A 20,286-nucleotide genomic window follows, 5' to 3' on the forward strand; every position below is an offset into this window, starting at 1 on the left:
AAATATTGGCGTGCACCAAACTTGTCAAAAAATTACCGTGCTAAAAACTGTTTCACAAATATTTATACAAGAACAACTTTTCCAAATTTTATGGTGTTTTTTTTTGCTGTTGTTGACTTTTTTTTTTTAATTATAGATTTTCCTGTTCATACATTAGGGTAATAAAATTACTATGAAACCATTACATAAAAAAGAAGATTTGAAAAGGCTACAAAAAGTTTCAAAGAATATACGCATGTCTTAAGTTATGTCATGACTTTTTCATATAAATCCTTATATGAAAAATCATGGTAAAAAATCATGGAAAAAATTATCCTTTTATGACCTTATAAAGTTTACAGCCCCTGAATTTGAGGAGAGCGTAAACTTTGAATTTGAGAGGGATGTAAATCCTATTTGGGGCTGAGGGGGCTAAAGTTTTAGGGTTTTTTGCTGTTCCCAGTCTTAAATCATCACAATTTTTGCACAGCATCCTTATTTCTCATTTATATAAACATACTTGGAATAGGAGTTTTCTTCATGTTTCAAAGTTGCTTAGCTCAAACATCAAAAAAAGTTGACTACGGCCTTTTATGGGATGTTTTATTAAAAATAATCTATTTAAAAAATTTAAAAAATTGAGGAAATTTAATGACTTTAGCAAATCTAAATTTTTTGCTTTTTGAAAAGTTTTTTAAAGTTTTGTGAGCTGTACCCGATTATTATTTAACCATTATCAGAAAAACTGTTATTTAATCATTCAGAATTCTGGTTGTACAGAATTCTTTAGGCGCTGGAATATAGGGTGCAGGATGGGCAACTGCCCACCCAACATTTCTGCACCGGGGGCAAAGGATATCTTCTGCACCCCCCCCCCCTCTCTAAAATGTCACTATCCGCGATTCAAAACAGCGATAATTTTATGCACTCCGAAGTAAAAAAAAATATTGCATTCAAAAGAATCTAAAGAAATCTCGAATGCTACAGCTCTTTCAAAAAAAAAGAATCAAAAATTCTTTTTTTTTGAAAGAACTGTAGCATTCGATAAGAAAGTATTTTAGCTTATCGATATTTGTATTTAAGTTCCTGATGTTGATGTGTATTACCGTGAACTTTTCTATGTTAGTTTAGAGTTCAGCTTCAAAAGTTTTAATAACAAAACATGTAGAGTCAAATACTTTTCTGTTATAAAGAAAATATCGCCCTCATATAAATCAGTCGCAAAAAAATATTTTCAGTTTTGAAAACGTCAAAACGCAACTTTTGAAAGTCTATTGTTTCAAAGTCATTATCCTTGACAAAAAAGAGAACTAAATTAAGAATTTTTCAATAGAATTCGATTAGTAAAAAAATTTCATTGCACAGAGTATAGAGTACAGACTCCATGAAAATGAAATAAAATTTAAAAAAGCAAAATCTGTTTTAATGTTTAATTGCACAATTCTTTGTGCCCATCACTGAGTGGATCAGCCGCTAAAAAATATGTTCAACTCCTTCTGGCTCAACTTCAAAACTTGCGTGGTGATGAATTTGCTTCAAAATTACACAGGAAGGCCATCGAGAAAGCTACCACACTGAATCTCGAGCTGCCTAAAGCACAGCGTAGTTCCACAGCTAATGCTCCTGCTCGTTTCTCGCATGGAGCTCAAAGCCGTAATGTAGAACAATTAACTACAGGTGTTATTTGAAAGAAAAGTCTCTTCGAAGCCATTGACCACTCAGTTGCAGAACTGCAGCACCTTTTTAACCAAGAAGGATTGCATAAAATTGCAAGCACAGAAGCTATTTTGATAGGTTCATGCACATCCACAAGTAATGCAGCCACATTAGCCAGCATGCCACTGCAAAGTTTGCCAAATAATGTCTATGTTCCTATGTTGCAGTTACAGCTGCAACTGCTTCCACAGTTGTTTAAGGACAAGTTACTGCTATAGATTTACACCAGCTAGCAGCAGCTTTAAAAGACCTTAAACCAAGTACCCGCAGGTTATTTGACATGGTGGAACAGGTAGTTATGTTGTGTTTATCTGTTCCAATATACGTAGCTGGTTCTGAAAGGTCCTTCAGTGCATTGAGACGGCTTAGTACTTGGCTGCGGTCAACAATGTCACAGAGTTGTCTCACTCATCTCGCTTTAATGCACATTAACAAAGATTACCTAAAAAAGGTTGATATTACAGCACTCATGAAGGAGTTTGTGGCTAAAACCCGTGAACATTTATCCGTATTTGGGCATTTTTTACAGCAACTGTAATTGTTTTTGGTAGATTTTGTTCTGTACCAAATATTTAAATATAATGATTTAAAAAGGATTGCAAATCTGCATTTAGCAGGGTTAATTATGCCTAAAAAAATTTCAGTGGGATAACGCCCCCCAAACACCCCATTCAGGGAGGGGTACCCCTCCAAAAGCCCCACCCATTTCTGCCCCCCTAGTCTTTAAACACTTCCAGCGCTTATGCGGTTGTATACTTTTTTCAATTTATATAGAAGTAGTTTTTTTCAAATTTTTAATGAAGTCATCATTAAACTTTTTGGAATTAATCTGTTATTGTATTTAAACATAAAAATTCAGTATTTGCTAAACATTAATTTTACGTGAGTTAAAAAGATTTGACTTAAACCATTCCTTTTTTCAAAATTCCTGTCAGAATAAAGTTACCTGATATCATTGTTTGCAAAAGAAGAGGTTTGTTTTGCCAGCAAACGTTAGTGTGTTTTTGCCAACAAATATTAGTGTGCTGATGATTTGATGCATTCTTAAAACCATTTAGAAAAATCACTGGGTTACTCAGTTCCAATTTGACAATGTGTCTTTGTATTTGACAATATCCTTGTATTTTGACAATGTGTCATTGATTTTTGAGAATATTTTTAAAAAGCTTTAGCGGAAATTTTCTTTGAAAAAATATTGCATTTTGAATACATGTTACTCGGAGATTAATTTTTAATTCCTGAATTTAGTCGGTTAACCATTGAATGCCATGCTACTGAATTTGCAAAAAACAATGCCAATTCGACTCGAAATGTTTTGATAACGATGGAAGGGACAACTGCTATAGCTGGTATTCGAGTTTAAGAACACAAACGAAAAACCGTAGTTGAATATTAAATCCAAGTCTGTCAATAAAAATTATTTGTTACTCTAAATACTGCTGAAGTAATGCTGAAAGAGCACTATATTGAACGGCATAATATCCATGTGCTTTGATGATGTCTTTTATTTTATTATTTCGACGTTCAATAATAATTTGAATCTATTGATAGTGAAAATCATTCAAATTTTTGTCAGATAGTTGATTTTGAAATCACAATTGTAAAGTCTTCCAATACTTTAGTAGCAATGCAGATCAAAGAAATTGTACAATCTATGTCAACAAAGATTTTATTATGTTTGCTTGTTACTTTGAAAGCTTTGATTTTCGAACAGAACCTTTTTAAAAACGTCTTTTAAAACCTTTTTTCAACGATTATTTAATTGTGTAACTAATTAATCATTGATTGATTTGTGATATTATATGATTTAACAACTTAATACATTAAACAATTTTATTTAAATATGTTGTCACAAACTAATGATGCACTATCAATATAAAATGACACATTATCAAATTGGGTCGGGAACCTCGTAAAATAAAGAATTGACTCTTGCCGAACTCTACACAAAATATTAAGTTTTATGGGTTCTTAGTTAATCACATATTGTTTCATTTTATCCACACACAAGTTTTGTTTTTTACTCCCTATTACTTTGTTTTCAAAAAAAGTTAGGTAATTAACTGATTTTGATAAGTCAATAAGTAACCCAAAAGTGGATCATTTAATGGCATATGATCAAAACCATAAGTAGGGTAGAGCGGGGCATATCGGGACATTGGGACATAACGAGACAGTTATGCCTGAAACCTTATATCTCAGCTAAAACATATTTTTGATAAAACATTTTAAATTATTGTGCTTCATTTCTGTAAAAATTTTTTAGTTTAGAAAAACCAAAATCCATTAAAAGTACCAAAATAAAGTTTTTAGTTTAGAAATACCAAAATCCATTAAAAGTACCAAAATAAAGTTTTTAGTTTAGAAATACCAAAATCCATTAAAAGTACCAAAAGAAAGTTTTTAGTTTAGAAATACCAAAATCCATTAAAAGTACCAAAAGAAAGTTTTTAGTTTAGAAATACCAAAATCCATTAAAAGTACCAAAATAATGTTTTTAGTTTAGAAATACCAAAATCCATTAAAAGTACCAAAATAATGTTTTTAGTTTAGAAATACCAAAATCCATTAAAAGTACCAAAATAAAGTTTTTAGTTTAGAAATACCAAAATCCATTAAAAGTACCAAAAGAAAGTTTTAAGTTTAGAAATACCAAAATCCATTAAAAGTACCAAAATAAAGTTTTTAGTTTAGAAATACCAAAATCCATTAAAAGTACCAAAATAAAGTTTTTAGTTTAGAAATACCAAAATCCATTAAAAGTACCAAAAGAAAGTTTTTAGTTTAGAAATACCAAAATCCATTAAAAGTACCAAAATAAAGTTTTTAGTTTAGAAATACCAAAATCCATTAAAAGTACCAAAATAATGTTTTTAGTTTAGAAATACCAAAATCCATTAAAAGTACCAAAATAAAGTTTTTAGTTTAGAAATACCAAAATCCATTAAAAGTACCAAAATAAAGTTTTTAGTTTAGAAATACCAAAATCCATTAAAAGTACCAAAATAAAGTTTTTAGTTTAGAAATACCAAAATCCATTAAGAGTACCAAAAGAAAGTTTTTAGTTTAGAAATACCAAAATCCATTAAAAGTACCAAAATAAAGTTTTTAGTTTAGAAATACCAAAATCCATTAAAAGTACCAAAATAAAGTTTTTAGTTTAGAAATACCAAAATCCATTAAAAGTACCAAAATAAAGTTTTTAGTTTAGAAATACCAAAATCCATTAAGAGTACCAAAAGAAAGTTTTTAGTTTAGAAATACCAAAATCCATTAAAAGTACCAAAATAAAGTTTTTAGTTTAGAAAACCAAAATCCATTAAAAGTACCAAAATAAAGTTTTTAGTTTAGAAATACCAAAATCCATTAAAAGTACCAAAATAAAGTTTTTAGTTTAGAAATACCAAAATCCATTAAAAGTACCAAAAGAAAGTTTTTAGTTTAGAAATACCAAAATCCATTAAAAGTACCAAAAGAAAGTTTTTAGTTTAGAAATACCAAAATCCATTAAAAGTACCAAAATAATGTTTTTAGTTTAGAAATACCAAAATCCATTAAAAGTACCAAAATAATGTTTTTAGTTTAGAAATACCAAAATCCATTAAAAGTACCAAAATAAAGTTTTTAGTTTAGAAATACCAAAATCCATTAAAAGTACCAAAAGAAAGTTTTTAGTTTAGAAATACCAAAATCCATTAAAAGTACCAAAAGAAAGTTTTTAGTTTAGAAATACCAAAATCCATTAAAAGTACCAAAATAATGTTTTTAGTTTAGAAATACCAAAATCCATTAAAAGTACCAAAATAATGTTTTTAGTTTAGAAATACCAAAATCCATTAAAAGTACCAAAATAAAGTTTTTAGTTTAGAAATACCAAAATCCATTAAAAGTACCAAAAGAAAGTTTTAAGTTTAGAAATACCAAAATCCATTAAAAGTACCAAAATAAAGTTTTTAGTTTAGAAATACCAAAATCCATTAAAAGTACCAAAATAAAGTTTTTAGTTTAGAAATACCAAAATCCATTAAAAGTACCAAAAGAAAGTTTTTAGTTTAGAAATACCAAAATCCATTAAAAGTACCAAAATAAAGTTTTTAGTTTAGAAATACCAAAATCCATTAAAAGTACCAAAATAAAGTTTTTAGTTTAGAAATACCAAAATCCATTAAAAGTACCAAAATAAAGTTTTTAGTTTAGAAATACCAAAATCCATTAAAAGTACCAAAATAAAGTTTTTAGTTTAGAAATACCAAAATCCATTAAAAGTACCAAAATAAAGTTTTTAGTTTAGAAATACCAAAATCCATTAAGAGTACCAAAAGAAAGTTTTTAGTTTAGAAATACCAAAATCCATTAAAAGTACCAAAATAAAGTTTTTAGTTTAGAAAACCAAAATCCATTAAAAGTACCAAAATAAAGTTTTTAGTTTAGAAATACCAAAATCCATTAAAAGTACCAAAATAAAGTTTTTAGTTTAGAAATACCAAAATCCATTAAAAGTACCAAAAGAAAGTTTTTAGTTTAGAAATACCAAAATCCATTAAAAGTACCAAAAGAAAGTTTTTAGTTTAGAAATACCAAAATCCATTAAAAGTACCAAAATAAAGTTTTTAGTTTAGAAATACCAAAATCCATTAAAAGTACCAAAATAAAGTTTTTAGTTTAGAAATACCAAAATCCATTAAAAGTACCAAAATAAAGTTTTTAGTTTAGAAATACCAAAATCCATTAAAAGTACCAAAATGTATAAGTAAGTTTGCGAAAAACAAAATTTGCGTATTTTCTTAAACGATACAACGACAAAAGATTTATCTTGAACTATTGCTAATTTGCTTTATTTATAAAAAGTTTATATTTTTCAGAGAGTGTTTTTTTATCGTCTTTTAGATTCTAGTTTTAAAAAAATATCTAGAATAGAACTTTTTGAATAGCATAAAGTTCAGTAAATTGACTTTTGTGGGCCATATCGGGACAAGTTATTTATATAATTGACTATATTACTATCATTTGGTGATGCTGTTTACAGGTTGATCATTTTACTTTTAATCTAAAATATTATTTTCTTTATTTACAAAAGCAATATATGTAATAAATTGTAAAACATTCTTATTATTTTACTTTTTAATAATATTTAACGTAAACAAAGATGGTAAAAAATTATATAAGAAAGATCAATCATCCATAATGGGACGAAAATGCAGTTTTATCTGCGAGTAAAAAGGAAAATTAAATTAAAAAAGCTGCTGATACATCTGTTGTATGCTGATACATCTGTTGTATGCTGATACATCTGTTGTATGCTGATACATCTGTTGTATGCTGATACATCTGTTGTATGCTGATACATATGGCATATTTAAATTTTTTCTACATTGGCATATTGCTAACAAGCCACCTCACCAAAAATGTTGCTAAATAGTTTCAGTGATTTATGTGATCCATTATATTTTTTGTTTAATTTTAAATTTAGTAGTTACCTATATATTGAAATATTGGTTATGGTAGAGCGGAGGTAATATAAATTTATATTAATAAAAATATATATTTATAATGTTTAGAAAGTTAGAAAGTTTTTTTTATTTTAGTTGTTTCTTTTTTGTGGTGTATGGGTGTATGGGCGTGTAGGTATGTTACTTTTTTGAAAGTTGAATGTCTGAACGTGTTTAAATGATAAATAGCCTTTATTTTTTATCCTTTTTTAAAGCTTTCCAATTGAGGAATAACTTCTGCTTTTTAACTTTCCCGTTTTGCCCCACCCACTTGTAAAATGTAAAAACTTTGCTTGTCTAGAGTTTCGTTATTTTGGTCGTCGAAGCTTATTTTTTGAATTTTTATTTTTATTTTTTTCGATTTCTTATATCAATGAATTTCAGGAAATTTGTAAAAAACAGTGGTGACTATGATTAGTTAATCCGTAACTAGTATTTGTTTCTTAAGTGTCCCTGTATGCCCCACTCTAGCCAAATATGGTCTACTTTTTTATTTATTGGGTGTTTAGTTGAATGGCTTTTAATAAGTCGCTGAAGAGCGTTTAAGGATTTAAATAAATTTGAAATGAGCTCAGCGTGGTTACGATTTTTTTGCAAGACTTTTTTTTAAGACCAACATCTAAAAAACTTGGACCATTAATATTATATCAGTATTATATACATTTATTAAATAGTACAATAAAATAATACATATGTATTAAACAGTAATTATCAGTATAAATATATATAATATTGGTGCATATTTATACTGTACATTATATATTATATGCAATATAAATATACATGATATTTGTTCTTGAAAAAAGTATAATAATTAATATTTTTTGTTATTTTTGAGTATAATTTTTTGAAATGTCTAAGATCGTTCTGATTGATGTCACCGGAAATATACAACTTTATTCTTTATTTTTTTTAAACTATTGTTTCATTTGTGAATGTTACTATTTCAAACATCTAAAAAAAAAGAAAAAAAAAGCAACGCTTATTGTAGAAGATGTAAATTATGTAAATTAAAGCAGGAGGAAGAAAAATAAAAAAACGCGTTTTCAAATAATTTACACAGTTTACATTTCATTAATTAATTTTAAAACAAACACTTTTGTACAAAAAGTTCATTGACAAATGACGAGAATAATTTAGATTGTAAGATATAAAATTTAGCATTACGCTGACTATATTTTTTTTATGTTTCAGGCAATATCATTTCATAGTAAACAAAACTCGCATCTTTTATAAGCGTTGTGGTGAACGAATCTGGAGTTATAATGTAAATTAATGATGGAACATCATCTCTTATTACATTGTTCAAATAGCAGAGATTCAAGACGGTTGAGACGCAGAAGGATTTACAATTAGCCGTACTTGCACATTTGCTCAAGCAATCTTCAACAGATGGCGATTGATATTTTCCGATTATGCCATACTCTATATAAAAACCAGTTGAAGAAGCAACAGCTCCTGGTATGTATCCTTTCACTAAAATGAAATGAACATATTATAAAAAATTATTTATGTAATTCGCTACTTAAATACTTAAACGTTTAAATGTAAGCAAGCGACGGGTTTAGGAGAAACGGGGGGAGGGGGAAGTTGCATCTCTTCACCGTTGAGTATGCTCTAGTACTTGTTAAAAATAAGCTTTGAATTCAATATTTCTAGAGTAAACACAAGTTTTGTGCATTAAAAAGTATTAAAATAAGATCCAATACTGCAAATGCTGCGGCAAGTTTAAAAAGTTACTTTTTAGTCTCTAATTTTATTAACTTTAAATTGAATTGAAAATTTGTGTATGTTGTTCAAAATTTGTGTGTGTTGTTCAAAATTTGTGTATGTTGTTCAAAATTTGTGTATGTTGTTCAAAATTTGTGTATGTTGTTCAAAATTTGTGTATGTTGTTCAAAATTTGTGTATGTTGTTCAAAATATGTGTATGTTGTTCAAAATATGTGTATGTTGTTCAAAATATGTGTATGTTGTTTAAAATATGTGTATGTTGTTCAAAATTTGTGTATGTTGTTCAAAATATGTGTATGTTGTTGTTACTTGTTGTTCAGAAATCATGGCTACAAAAAGTTTTAGACCAAGGTTCTAATATGATAATATTATAATGTTCATAAATTCCATATACTGAGGAGTTATTTTTATATAAATTTTTTGAGTTAAACCGATTTTAAAGGGTGGCAATGTCTCCAATATCTTGCAGATCAAACTATATTTTGCCTTGTTTATCGAAATACTTCAGCGCACGACTCTATAATTATCTAAAATACAATAAAATAATTCATAAACAGTTTGGTTTCAATAAAAAGTTTAACTGAACACGCAGTAGTCGAACTAGTCAATGACATATCTGACGGTCTAAATTTTACATTACGAGTTTTTATTGATCTGTCTTAAGCTTTTGATACCGAAAACCATAACAGACTGCTAAAATAAAATAAATTTGAACATTATGGCATTAGATACAAAAATTTCTTTGCTTTAATGACAGGCAAACATTAAAAAATTCATTTGCTATGATTCAAAAGAAACAGTTTAATACTTAATACCTTGTGAGGCTCGTCAGGGCTCTATTTTAGGGCTCTTCTCGCTCTTACTGTACAAATTACAAATGTATTTATCATTAAATCTTATATTAATATCTTATTTGTAGATGACTCTTATTTTTTTAATTTATTTTGAAGTTGGATTGAAATTTACAAACAGTCTGGAAAAGTAAATCTAAAAAATAATAAACTGATTTATAGAGATATTTCTTAATTTCAAATCAAAAAAAAAGTTTATACTTTGCTTTTCTTTATTGTTACTTATCGTACTGTGTTGTTACTTATTGTAGCATCCCTTGTGCAACTATTCCATCAGGGTAGGAATCTCCAAAAATTAAAATTTTTTTTCCCCATGCCATGGGGAAAAAAATTCTTTATTATAAGTGCCAAGTTATATAACGAGGAATATCTTCCATATTTAGAGAAAACATACTAATTATTGATTGAAAGACTCGAGCAGTGGTTTTCATACACAAGAAAAAAAAACAGAATGTCATATTTCTGTTTTTGTGAATGACATCACAAAAACAGAAATATGACATCACAAGTCGAGGATAACAAATAAAAAAAGTAAAAATAAATAAAAATGAATAAAATCTACAAGGCTAAAATAACTTTACAGTAAACAAAAACACGCATGTCGAATTCTATATCTATGCCGAATTCTATATCTAAATTGTTTCTAAATATCTAGATATAGAATCTAAATATTTAGAAACAGTTCTTTCTAAATATTGGTCCAAACTTAGCTGAAAAAATTCCTTCAAGTTCATCATCGTATGACTCTTATTTAAAAACATATGATAAGGCCATGGACGAATCTAAACTAGACATTAATGAGTTACGATCTGCTGTAGATAATCTTAAAAACAACACAAGTGTAGGTTTTGATAATATTAGCATAAATGTTGTTAAATCAGTTTTTCATATTATAGAAACTTCTTTACATCACATTTTTAATTTTTCTCTTCAATCTGGTACAGTTTCAGAAAAATTAAAAATTGCACGAGTCTTGCCTATTTTTAAGTCTGGCGATGACACGGATTCTTCAAATTACAGACCAATATCAGTTTTACTATGCTTTTATAAGTTACTCGAACGTATAATGTTCAAAAGACAGCTACATAACAGTAAATAACATGTTGTACAAAAAGCAATTTGTCTTTAAAAAAAATTATTCAACTGATGACGCTTTGACCGAGATAGTAACTCATGTAACCAATGCCTTCAATGATGACCGTTTTACACTAAGAGTCTTTATTGATCTGTCTAAAGCTTTTGACATAGTCAACCACGTCATTCTTTTAAAAAAACTTGAGCATTGTGGAATAAAAGACAATAACTTACTATGGTTTAAAGAATACTTATCAAACAGACAGCAATACATTCAATATGAAAATGTCAAAACGACAAAAAGTATAATAAAATGTGGAATTGAACTTTCACTTAACGTTAACAAAACTTAATTTACGTTAAAAAAGTTTATTCTATTTCACAAACCAAACAAAACAGGAAACCTTCCTTTAAAATTACCCAATATTAAAATTAATAATATAAATATTACTAGACAAAGCAAAACCATTTTTAGATACAAGATCTTTAAAAAGTTTATATTTTTCCTTTAGATATAGCTATTTAACTTACGGCGATATTGTATGGGCAAGCACCAGCTACGCTAAGTTAAAGAAAATTTATACTAAACAATAACAAGCATGTAAAATTGTATTTGGAGCAACAAGAACTGCGCCTTATGAGCTACTTAAAACGTAAACTCAAGGCATTAAATGTGTTTAAAATCAACATATTCCTCGTCATACAGTTCATGTATAAAATAGAGCGTGGACTGTCTCCAACGATATTCTATCCTTATTTTAGAGTAAGCCATAAGTACCCCCCCCCCCCCCGAGTTTTCAGAAAATAATTTTGCAACTCAAAAGTATAATCTAAAGTTATGATCTTATTGTATTCAGTACCGGGGGACGAATTTTATGGAAAAACTTTCAGCATACTGTTAATATTAAAGAAAAAACATTTCCGCAATTCAAATCTAAATTAAGACGTTAACTAGTACTTACGGATTTAAATATAGTAGATTTTCTCTGTCACTTTTAGAAGTTATTAATATAAATCATAAATTTAAAAATCTTGATAGTCAAATATTAAGAATTTCAATGTCTTTATCATACTTTCTTTGAAAATATTTACTTTTGAAGTTACCTACAATTTTCTTTGATATATTTTAATTTCGAATTATTTCGAAAAAAAAATAATGTATACAATATATATATATCGAATTACGTTCAGTTTATAGCCAAAAACAGAAAATTTTGTCATTTTTATTACTATATTCTAATCATTTCTTTTTCTTTTTTTCGTTTTTTAATTATTTTATTACTTTTTTTGATTCTTAACATCTTAAAATTATCTTTTTTCAAATGCTGTTGCTTTTATATTACGGATGGTTATTTGCGTTACTATTGGGGCTCGGTGATAAGGCTAGTTTATGCCTTTTTCTTGCTCCTGCCAATTGTACTTTTTTTATATCATTGTACATTGTAAATATTTTGAACGGCGAAATAAACTAACTATATGGTGCTAATAGAGCAGCTGCGAATTTAGAAGGAAGCCTCGATCATTATAGATATGAACATAAGTTTTGAGTTCACTTCTTATCTTAAATAATCTTTCAATAAATTCTTCTGGTAATTTATTTCCAAATACATCCTTCAATCTTTCCAAAATTGATGCACTCCAATCAACTTAAAGTTTTAAAAGCATAATTCTAGCAGTTAAACAAATTTTTTAAAAAAAAATAATAAAAATATCAATAAAAAAATGTTCTGTGTTTTTAATTAATTTTAAGTTGCCAATAAATAGCGTATAGTTTGTGTTCTCAAAATAGATTTTTTTCAGTAACGTAAGGCATTAAGGGAACAAACATTAGAATTTCTTTAAAACGCAAGTGGTTGTGGGATTGATACTCGGACAAACAAACAACTTGACGTCATTAAAATGGTACGCTACTGTCATGGCTCTTTTTTATTTTTACTTTATTTTAGGTGCCCCAAGAAGACCTAACGGTCTTGTCATAGAACACCGCGGAAGTGCATTTCACCAGGAAGCTCACGCCTCCTTCCTTACCGTGACGCGAAAATATGTCCAGAGCTCGTTTTGAACCTTGATCTCCTGCTTCTAAAACAAGCGCTCTAACTACTGCGCCACGGCCGCACATTTTTCTTCTATTTCCTTGAGGAATGTTGTATTGTTTTGAGTTTGAGGTTTTAAAGGTCGGGAAATTTAAAGCTAAAATTAGGATTCTATAATATACTACAATTGTACTATATCAAATTATATAACATAAAAAATCTTGATTGACATTTTAAATTAATTTAAAAGATTGCTTGTAATCCGCAAAAGGATCTTTAGTGTTTTCTCTTTAAACAATTTAATCGTTTATCTTTCAGACCAGATATTTTACGGAAATATCTTGATTGTTTAAACTATTATTATTATTATTATTATTATTATTATTATTATTATTATTATTATTATTATTATTATTATTATTATTATTATTATTATTATTATGTATTTCGCCGATAAGAAAAGTTTACAAGTTTATGCAATACAAATATATAAATAGATGGCTGGGGCAAGAAGAAGACAAGTTCTGTCTTATCATAAGCCCCTTAAATATTTAATATCCGGTTGACGGTAATTTCTTGAAAAGTACCTTAACTACCTTGAGTTCCTAACCAAACTCAAGCCTTTAGTTAATGTGTGTACACTCATTACGCGTATCCCTGTCGATGTGTGCATACTTCACTGTGCATATGGCAATAATTACCAGATTGCCTATCCCTTATTAAAAACAACTTTAATAAAAACTAAATAAAAGCTGATTCGCAAGAATTCTGTATGTGAGCGGAAAAACGCGATAACTAGAACAAATAAAATATTAGAATGTTTATTAAATAAGGAATGTGTTACAAATCTTTTGTTCATGCTAAAAGTTGATCTTATAAGGAAGTAACACCTCTCAATAATTGTGATAACAATTATTGAAAGGCGTTATAACACCTCTCAATAATCAGCTCTTTAGTCATCCTGAACTAATTAAATATATACTGCAAAGCAAAAGTTTCTAGTCACTTTAAATTTTAATAGTTTTTTACTTATATTAATTGATATTAAATTTTAAAATTGTTTATAAGACGTTTAGAAATGAATTATGGAAATTATATTATTTTTTCTTCATTTTTGTACTTGATCGCAATTGTATTTTTCGATATAATTAAATTTCATTGTCTTTTTTTCACCAGCAATGTAATAAATTGAATTAATAAATTAGTTTTGTAAGTATTTATTAACGATAAATTAAATTTAATATTATTATCATTGAGTTCATTTGCAAGTAATAAATTTAATAATTAAATTAGTTTAGTATTTTTAATGATTATTAAATTTAGTATTACTTTTTAATTTATAAGTAAACATTTTGATTATATTTAGATATTAAAAAGTTATCAAATAAAGTGTCAAAGAAATCTAATTTATCACTTGAAACACCTTTATCTTCACACTTGCACCTTCACTTTATACCTTCACACTTGCACCTTCACTTTACACCTTCACACTTGGACCTTCACTTTACACCTTCTGCAATTGTCACTTTGGAAAATGATGGTTGTTAAAACAGATATATATTCAAAAAGCTGTTGAAAATACCGCAATCAGCAATGAGTAGTATTATTTGTCGATTTAATTTTACTGCTACAAACAAAGAAGTGTGTAGCCTTGAAAAGCATCAAAGGCTAACGACAAGTCAATTAAACTTTCATGTAAATAAAATAGACGGTTAACAGCTCAAGAAATGACATTTAATTTTATAATAAAATTATTTCGGAAAAAATTGTATGATGTCGTTTGAATTGTGTTGACTTGAATGGTAAAGTAGCTATTCGAAAACCTCTTTTAAAAGCAATTAATAAAAATTAGGTTTTAATGGGCTCTAATTCATAAAAGTTGGACAGAAAATAGACTGGAAAAATGAATCTAATTCGCGCTTATGCCAATATTTGCAAATTATTTTGGTGCACCTATGCCCATTTGCACTTATGCCAGTTTATGTAACTGCTTTGTACTTATGCTAATCCGTACATACCCAAGTTTGTACTTATGCAAATTCGCTGTTATGAAATTCGCACTTATTCAGCAACCCCTACTCGACATATCAGCTGTTTAAGACTTTTCAGGTACCGGGGCTATTTTAAAGCAGAAGACCCTTTCCCCATAAAAAAAGATACTTTTAGGCTCCTCTGAAGGAGGCAATAGCTGGGCTTTGAGCACTTAATTTGTAGAATACACTAACAAAACTTATATATATATATATATATATATATATATATATATATATATATATATATATATATATATATATATATATATATATATATATATATATATAAACAGCTAAAAATATATGTTACACATTTGTTGAATAACATTAACTACGTACCTATGTGAAAATGTAGAAGCAGTATTAAAAACAGACCACAATATTTGGCCATCATACAAAATTAACTTTTAATTAACTTAATCAAACAGCAGATGCTTCCGTGAACCTTGTTTATTTTTAAATTGTTTTCTTTTCTTCTTTTTTTTTTTTTCTTTTTCCCATGCAATAAATCCGACAAATTGAAAACTTTTTTTTTTTAAACATGTCTCTATGGGTTTAGACTTTCTTGAAACGCTGAATTATAGATTACATAAAGAATTAGACAAATTTGTTTTGTAAAAGAGTAATAGATAAATAAGTAATAAAGATTGTAACTGACCAATAAAAAAATTATGAGTTTTATAATAGTCAAATAGAGTTTTAGCATAACAAAATTAAATATTAATTTTTAAATAGGGTAATAAAAAAAAGTATTGTTATATGGTACAAACTAATGAACCATCGTAAAATATTTATGATTTAAAAACCATATTGTTACTGGTTGGCGTAAACTGATTTTAGGGAGAAGAAGGCGTATATTAATGCAATAACTTATCGTTTTCAAAACTTCTTTAATGCTAAAAAAAATGCTGGAAACTTAACAACAAAAAAAGAGCTTAATTCACAAGTTTTTTCATATATTTATGTATAAATGAGGAGGGGAGGAGGGGCATTTAAGACTTCTTAAAAAATATCTGTTAGGCGTCTTTTAAACGTCTTTATGTTTACTTGGTATGATTCTAAAGACTTACAAAATAGAACCCTTATAGCTAAACGAAGCAGACACATTATGAGATTCAAGTTGAATGATTTTAGATCAAATTACGATTTATTTAAATACAAATTTCCGTTTGCAGTGACCCAGTGGGCAAAGGGACGTCCATATCGACGTCCATTTTGGGCCAGGAGACGTCTCAATTGGACGAAAAGGAGACGTCTAAGGGACGTACCAATTTAAATGCGTTTCGTCCGTCCAAAAAAGACAAAGTATACACGTAACTACGACGTCACTAGAGATTTCTAATGGACGCATGTCCAACGTCTTACGGACGATCATACCTTGACTAGGAGTGTATATATATATATATATATATATATATATATATATATATATATATATATATATATATATATATATATATATATCAATGACGTATAATATATAACAAGATGTCTAACTCCGGGGATATTTTTATAAACTGCAAGTGAAGCCGATTTCTTTTGTTTAAAAAAAAATTATTTTATTCGGCCATTATTATATCATGCAAAAACAGTAATATAGGCAGTAAATTCTTGACATCATTTGCTTTACCTTGCTGAAGCTTTTATTTAAAATAGCTATTTTCTTCGATAATTTCACCACTAAGCACTACTGGTAATAATGACCAAACCATTTACACTCAAATGCTATAGTATTTTTTTCTTTTCTTTATAACTTTGTTTGCTGGTGATACAGATCTTATAGATATATCTATAAGATCTGTATCACCAGCAAACAAAGTTATAAAGAAAAGAAAATATTTTTACAAAGCAGGGTTTCCCTTTTAAAAAACAAATTATTTTACAACTGATGTTGCAACTGTTTTATACAAAAAAAAATTTATATAAAAAACTATTTATGAAATCATATATACATACATACATATATATATATATATATATATATATATATATATATATATATATATATATATATATATATATATATATATATATATATATATATATGTATGTATAATATTTAACTTTATTTTTTTATATTTATTTTTGTTATTTTTATTTTTTTACTATGTATAATATTTCAATTTTATTTTCATCTATTTACCAAAACAATTAATTACATTAGTAAAGCCATATTTAAACCATGCCGAAACCCTAACCCTAAGCCTGACCTTGATGCAGACTCAAAACAAATCAGTACTCCACTGCGAGTCAGGCTATTTGATAGTCGATGTATATACTTTTCGTTTTCTATAAAAGTTGCTTACGGGGACATTTTTTTACAATAAAACGATGCTTACGGGACAAAAAATTAACGAGTACACTAAAATGTCCCCGATAATGCTAATGTCCCCGTAAGCATTTGTTTTTTTGTAAAATCTGTCCCCGTAAATGATACTATAGGTGTATATATACTATAGATACTATAGCTGTATATATATATATATATATATATATATATATATATATATATATATATATATATATATATATATATATATGTACAAAAACAACCATGAAAAATGCGAAAATGTTAATGCACAAATACGAAAATGTTAATGCACGGTTTGTTTACCATACAATATGGCGGCCGCAAACTTTTAATTTCACTTGAACTATACCCTTTGGTTTTTATTAACGGACGGTATTTTTATACATCTATAATGCAGTCCAACGGACGTCTATTTTCATGCAGTTTAAACTGTGTAAAACTAACGTCCTAAGGACATACAATTCTAACTATTGACGGACTGACAGAAATGTACCGTCCACAAATAAAACCAACTTTTAAGTTTACACGACAATCCTAATATAAAAGATATTTTGATGAGTTAACTCATTATTCGAACTTTTTTTATTTTAAGTCTGGTGTTGGATCTCTTTCTTTGAGCATTAAAAAATTTTGTTGTCTTTTTTTACAGGTTTATTAAAAAGTGAAAATACTTTGAGCTTGTGCTCAAAGTATTTAAATAATGTTTATCAATTCATAATTTGTTAGCAGTGTCTGTGTCCACACATTTTGTAGACCCAGGTAAAAGTAAAAAGCATGATATTTTTTGGTCTCTATATGTCAAACGTGTTAATCTTTATGCACGACTGTTTCATGTGAGTTTAACGTTTTCTTGTTTTTTTTTTGTGAAAATATTTGCTGAAGGGGTGTTATTAATACCTTTATAACTTTTGAAATATTAGAGATAATTTTGTTCAGTAAAAAGAACATAAACACCAATAAAATATTTAATCTTATGATATTTAATGATATAAGTATGATATTTAATGATATAAGTAAGACCTTCCTTAATTTTTAAATAAATGCGGCAAACAATCGACTCGGCTGAATTTTAGTAATTTATTGTTATATTTTATAAAAAAATATCTGAAAAAAATATTTCAGGGATGTTTTTTATAAATTATAAACATTGTAAGACCATTGTAAAATCAGAAACTTTTTTACTTTAACCTAATGTTAACTGAAACAGGGATTATTTGAATCTGTAAAGCGAGTTACAATTTTCGCAAAATTTAAGCCGCGTTACAAAAAATGCCTTTAAGTAAAGGGTTTTAATGGTAATTAAATACATATTTAAATATTGAAGTTCTTGTTCTTGAAAATTTTAAAAAGCTGGTAAAATTGACTGCATTACAAAATAAAGCCACAGTTTGATTTTATAAAAATATGGCAGGCAACAAAGCATGCCTCCTTCTTTATAAAATTTTTCTTTGTGTGCATACAATTTTAAAGAGATAAATGAATGAGTTTGAGCTTATGTATTTTAGAAATTAATTTTATATACATGGATTACATTTGTATATTTTGATCAGAAAGTGCTACACCATGCACTTCCATGCCGAAAGAAAAGACACTTGTGTGTCCAATCATTCATATATATTGAATTTCAATTTGTAAGCACTATCTTAAAACGAGTTGACTGATTCAGCACTTATGGCTTCTAAAGGTAACGTATTCCATATATTGACAATGCAATTAGTGAAGAAATTGAATTTTTGTCTACGCAAATTGTATTTGGAAATCAATGGTGCGTAGACTTGAGGGTTCTCAAAAATGATTTGATCAATACCTTTTGAAAGCTTAAAATGATGAACCAAATCACCTTGAACTCTCCTTTCTTTAAGTGTAGTTAAGCTAAGACGACGGAGTCTTTCTTCATATGCCAAGTGCTTTATTTCCGTAACTGTTTTAGTTGCTTTATGCAGTACTTGCTCTAGAATAGTGTGGTGACCAAACCTGGATAGCAAATTAAAACTGAGGTCTTATATAAGTTTTGTAGAGTTCTTTCCACGAAAAGAGTCCACAACTTCTGAATATTTTCTTTAGTTTACCAAGTTTACTGTTGCCTCTTGCTGCTGCTGATACAACTTGTAGCTTACTTTGAGATCGTCTGATAGAAGTATTCCCAGATCACGTTTTTGTTTATTGACCCCCAGTTGAATTCTGTTTTCACTCAAGTCAAGCATCGAATATTTTTGAATAGATTTGGAGTTACCACGCCCGACGTGCGTAACTTTACACTTACCGAATTTAAGAGACATGTTCCATTTATGCGACCAACCTATTAAATTATTTATATCAATTTGCAAAGTTCTTTTGTCCTCCTCAGATTTTAGAACTGCGAGTATTTTGCAATCGTCGGCATAAATCTTTATGTGATGAGTAATATAGTCTGGCAGATCGTTTATATATAAGATAAATAAAGCGGACCAAGCACAGAGCCCTGGGGTACCCCAGTTGTTACATGTTTCCAAATAGATTTATGCTTGCCAATTACAACTCGTTGTTAACAATTTGTTGGCCAGTTTGCGATCCTGCCCAAGCCGTTTATGTCATAGGCTTTAAAGTTATTTAATTTTGAAAAAGACACACTGATAACATGTAACAGAAAACCATAATATACGATAGATTTTTGGTATATCCTTGCTTGTGGTATTAGAATAATTTTATGACACTTGGATAAATATTTTTTAATGAAAAAACAAGCTTGGTCGTTTAAATATACACACAGTTAAATTCAAATCATTTCATAATTTGTTGTTATTTTAACAAACAAAAACTGCTTTATAACCTTTTGGTCCAAGCAAAGCTTTTATAAGTAGTGAACTATTTTTTTTACATCCAGTTGATACTAGGATTTATACTGATATCATATATTTTATCCAGTATATTTATATTTTAAATGTACAATTATATATAGTTAATCTTAATTTATTTTTATTGGTTAATTAGATTTTATTATTATTATTATTATATTTGATATTGTAAAGGGCTTCGCGATAAAATCGTATGATCCTCTGGAAGTCCAGCCGATTATATTTGTAATAAA

General features: G+C 28.0%; 1 long non-coding RNA gene across 1 annotated transcript; it reads right to left on the reverse strand.

Moving 5' to 3' along the window:
• Positions 1 to 8,227: 8,227 nt before the first annotated feature.
• Positions 8,228 to 15,485, reverse strand: LOC124815698 (uncharacterized). The gene is made up of 2 exons (XR_010643022.1): positions 15,248 to 15,485; positions 8,228 to 8,660 (listed from the first exon to the last, which is right to left on the reverse strand). It is a non-coding gene; the product is annotated as an uncharacterized LOC124815698 (long non-coding RNA).
• Between the last annotated feature and the right edge of the window lie 4,801 nt (positions 15,486 to 20,286).

This window comes from Hydra vulgaris, chromosome 13 (assembly GCF_038396675.1).
Source record: "Hydra vulgaris chromosome 13, alternate assembly HydraT2T_AEP".
NCBI lineage: Eukaryota > Metazoa > Cnidaria > Hydrozoa > Anthoathecata > Hydridae > Hydra > Hydra vulgaris.